Raw genomic sequence first — 4,896 nt, 5'->3', positions numbered from 1 at the left:
GTGGGAAGGTCCGTGCTGTGGGAGGGTCAGCACTGAGGGAGCACCACACTGTGGGAAGGTCCGCGCTGAGGGAGGGTCAGCACTGAGGGAGCACCACACTGTGGGAAGGTCCGCGCTGTGGGAGGGTCAGCACTGAGGGAGCACCACACTGTGGGAAGGTCCGTGCTGTGGGAGGGTCAGCACTGAGGGAGCACCACACTGTGGGAAGGTCCGTGCTGTGGGAGGGTCAGCACTGAGGGAGCACCACACTGTGGGAAGGTCTGCGCTGAGGGAGGGTCAGCACTGAGGAAGCACCACGCTGTGGGAAGGTCTGCGCTGAGGGAGGGTCAGTGTTGAGGGTGCACCACACTGTGGGAAGGTCCGTGCTGTGGGAGGGTCAGCACTGAGGGAGCACCACACTGTGGGAAGGTCTGCGCTGAGGGAGGGTCAGCACTGAGGAAGCACCACGCTGTGGGAAGGTCTGCGCTGAGGGAGGGTCAGTGTTGAGGGTGCACCACACTGTGGGAGGTTCAGCGCTGAGGAAGTGCCATGCTGTGGGAGGGTCAATGATGAGGGAGTGGGTAGTGTCAGAGGGTGAGCGCTGAGGGAGCACGCACTGTCAAATGTGCTGTTTTTCAGACAGGATGTTAAACAGGTGGCTGCCTGCCTTCTAGCTTCTCCGTGTTATCCTGGACCCAACATTACACTCATCCATCAGTTACTTGGTGACACTGAAGGTGTCATATAAATGCATAACAGAACAGAGAGATGACAAATTTGGTATGAGGTAATTGGTGTGGAGAACGGGGAGGAGTTAGTGAAAGCTCAGGAGTATAAGGAATGAGATAATGTGGTGTGATCCCTACATATTACATGCTGGGAAGTTGCTTAGCAACAGCAGCCATGTGAGGAAGGTATGGCTGGGACCTTTCATGCAAATGAGAGCGTTAAGCACATTTATTCAACGGCCTGTGTACCCCAACATCGATGTTTTCATCTCTTGTTTAATGAATAACACAGAATCAATCAATTCAATGGACTCCTGTCTGCAGTGTCAGACAAAAGGGGGACATGACAGAGGGATGAAAGCAGTAGTGACTGTGTAGAGGGGAGTATGTGTGTGTGTCTGTGTGTGTGTGTGCGGGGGTACTTAGGGAGGATTTAGGCCCCGGGGGGTTCACAGAGACGATCTTCAGGAGCTGGAGCCAACACACTCTCCACAGGCCCATCGTCTGGTGCGTTCAGGCTGGGTTTTCCGACTGGGATAACCTGAGCTGCCAGGGTGGGGGCTGCTCCCGGGACCCTCCATGAATGAGGCCTGTCAGCTCGTGAGTCAGCTATCCCCTCCAGCTCACTCAGCACAGGTACCTTCTCAGGCCTGCACTCCTAACACACCGAGCAGCCCGAGTCCCACACGCTGGCCCACACTGCTTTTCGGAGGGAGGGGACGGTGCTGGGATGTACACCCAGCTTCAAACAGAGAGCAACTTGACAAACACATGTTCTTTTAAGTGACAATCACAGCATCCTGGCTGATGGTGTCAGTGTAGAGTGAGCTTATCACTGTCTCTAACCCTGTGCTGTCCCTGTCCTTGGCTGATGGTGACAGTGTAGAGAGAGCTTTACGCTGTCTCTAACCCCGTGCTGTCCCTGTCTTGGGAATGTTTGATGGGGGACAGTGTAGAGGGAGCTTTACTATGTATCTAACCCCATGCTGACCCTGTCCTGGGAGTGTTTGATGGGGGAGGGGGCTTTACTCTGTAGAGATGTACAGTATGGAAACAGACCATTCGGTCCAACTTGTCTAAGTCTAACAGATATCCCAACCCAATCTAGTCCCACCTGCCAGCACTTGGCCCATATCCCTCCAAACCCTTCCTATTCATGTCCCCATCCAGATGCCTTTTAAATGCTGTCATTGTACCAGCCTCCACCACTTCCTCTGGCAGCTCATTCCATACACACACCACCCTCTGGGTGAAAATGTTGCCCCTTAGGTCCCTTTCCCCCCTCACCCTAAACCTATGCCCCTCTAGTTCTGGACTTCCCCCACCCCCCACCCCGGGGAAAAGATTTTGCCTATTTACCCTATCCATGCCCCTCATGATTTTATAAACCTCTATAAGGTCACCCCTCAGCCTCCGACGCTCCAGGGAAAACAGCCCCAGCCTGTTCAGCCTCTCCCTGTAGCTCAAACCCTCCAACATCCTTGTCAATCTTTTCTGAACCCTTTCAGGTTTCACAACATCCTTCCAATAGGAGGGAGACCAGAATTGCACACAATATTCTAACAGTGGCCTAAACAAAGTCCTGTACAGCCGCAACATGACCTCCCAACTTCTACACTTGATGCTCTGACCAATCAGGGAAAGCATACCAAACGCCTCCTTCACTATCCTATCTATCTGCGACACCACTTTCAAGGAGCTATGAATCCAAGGTCACTTTGCCTGGGAGTGTTTGATGGGGGAAGATACTACAGAGTGAGCTTTACCTTGTATCTAACCCCGTGCTGTCCTGTCCTGGGAGTGTTTGTTGGGGACAGTGTAGAGAGAGAGCTTTACTCTGCATCTAACCCTGTGCTGCCCCTGTCCTGGGAGTGTTTGATGGGGGACAGTGTAGAGGGAGCTTTACTCTGTATCTAACCCCATGCTGCCCCTGTCCTGGGAATGTTTGATGGGGGACAGTGTAGAGGGAGCTTTACTCTGTATCTAACCCCATGCTGCCCCTGTCCTGGGAATGTTTGATGGGGGACAGTGTAGAGAGAGCTTTACTCTGCATCCATCCCTGGACTGTACAACCCCTCATGCCTCACCACAAGATACACAAGAGGTTGAAGCAGAGACAGGCCATTTTGCCTATCGGCCCTGTGGTATCATTGAACAGCTGATCGAATTTGGCCTGAGCCCTGGTTTCTTGTTTGCCAGCCCCCCTCTGTCACAGACAGACCTTCAAGCGAAGGAAATCTGCCGTCCTAACCTGGTCTGGCCTACAAGTGACTCCAGAGCCCGGGTGACGGCGCTGACCCTTAACAGCTCTCTGGAATAGTCAGGGGAGCCTCTCTCTTCAAGGGTGGTTAGGCTGTGCTCCAAGTATTCGCCCTCGCCACATCGTACTAAAGAATGAATCGTGGAGGAAAAATAAAAATCAGCTGGAGCATCGGGCACGCTCGCCGGAGAGAGAATTCCAAAGATCGGTGACCCTGGGTGAGGCCTGTAGTACACACACACACACACACACGAGCGGGGAAATCCCTCCATTTCAACAGGCGACCCCCCCCCCCTCCATTCTGGAATGAAACGTTCCGGCTGCAGCCAAGGGAAACCGATCAGCAGCAGCAGCAGAGGCGACGATGAAGCTCAGGGGAGTGGAGGAGGGATGGAAGTGGAGCAGGAAACGTGGGCTGAGTCGGGGAGGTGAAGCGATGGAAGGGGAGGGGGAGGAGCAGGAGGAAGTGGGATGAGGAGAAGTCTGACTCTTTGTGCACAGTGGCTGATGGAGTCCCCTGCTCTGCCCTCAAGGTCACGCAGCCTGTAAGTGACCCACTATAGTGTGTACTTCACGCTGCAAGGGTGGTCACACCCTGAGAGAAGAACAGGGAGCAGCTTGACATGGGAGGAAAAGGAGGCGCCAAGATGTTGCTCGGTGGGGGAATTGGGGTGTGTAAGAGATAGAGACAGATGGGGGAGGAGGGGGAAGAGAGAGAGAGGGAGTTAGAGAGAGAGAGAGAGACAGAGAGACATAGATAGAGAGAGACACAGAGAGAGATAGATGGAGAGAGAGAAAGAAGGGGGGAGAGAAAGAGAGAGAGAGACAGACAGACAGACAGACAGACGCCATGGAGTACAGGTCATGCACTGAGAGCACTCAACATGACACCTCCTCCTGTGTTCTCATTTCCATTCCTTATCTATCTTTGCCAACCAGCTTCACACCCCCGTGTGTAACATGGACGCAGTGTCAGCTGTGGCCAGCACTTGCTCCTCTGACTCAGACGATCGTGGGTTTGAGTCAGGATCTGTGGGACTTCCACATGAGAGAGCAGACCCCATTACTTTCACACCTCAGCTGAAAGACAGTGCTACTGATAGCGTGGCACTCCCTTGGCAGTGACCCTCCGACAGCACGATGCTCCCTCAGCACTTACCCTCCCCACAGCACGGCCCTCCCTCGGCACTGACCCTCCGACAGCACGATGCTCCCTCAGCACTGACTTCCCACAGCACAATGCTCCCTTAGCACTGACCCTCCGACAGCACGATGCTCCCTCAGCATTTACCCTCCCCACAGCACGGCCCTCCCTCGGCACTGACCCTCCGACAGCACGATGCTCCCTCAGCACTTACCCTCCCCACAGCACGGCCCTCCCTTAGCACTGACCCTCCGACAGCACGATGCTCCCTCAGCACTTACCCTCCCCACAGCACGGCCCTCCCTCGGCACTGACCCTCCGACAGCACGATGCTCCCTCAGCACTTACCCTCCCCACAGCACGGCCCTCCCTCGGCATTGACCCTCCGACAGCACGATGCTCCCTCAGCACTGACCCTCCCACAGCACAATGCTCCCTTAGCACTGACCCTCCCACAGCACGGCACTCCCTCCCAATTTGTGGAAAGTTTCAGAGAACACCTCCGGGACAGGAGCACCAATCAACCCCACCGCCCCGTGACTGAACACGTCAACTCTCCCTCCCGGTCCGCGGAGGGCACGCAAATCCTGGGTCTGCTCCACCGCCAAATGCTGGCCACCCCCACGCCCGGAGGAAGAACGCCTCATCTTCTGCCTTGGGACCCTCTGACCCACATGGCATCAATGTGGATTTCACCAGTTGCCTAATCTCCTCTCCCCCCCCCCCCCCCCCCCCACCCCATCTCATCCTAGATCCAACCCTCGAGAGCTGTCCCATCTTCCTGC

This window comes from Chiloscyllium punctatum, unplaced genomic scaffold (assembly GCF_047496795.1).
Source record: "Chiloscyllium punctatum isolate Juve2018m unplaced genomic scaffold, sChiPun1.3 scaffold_1250, whole genome shotgun sequence".
NCBI classification, from domain to species: domain Eukaryota; kingdom Metazoa; phylum Chordata; class Chondrichthyes; order Orectolobiformes; family Hemiscylliidae; genus Chiloscyllium; species Chiloscyllium punctatum.
Note: the sequence above shows the minus strand (reverse complement) of the source record.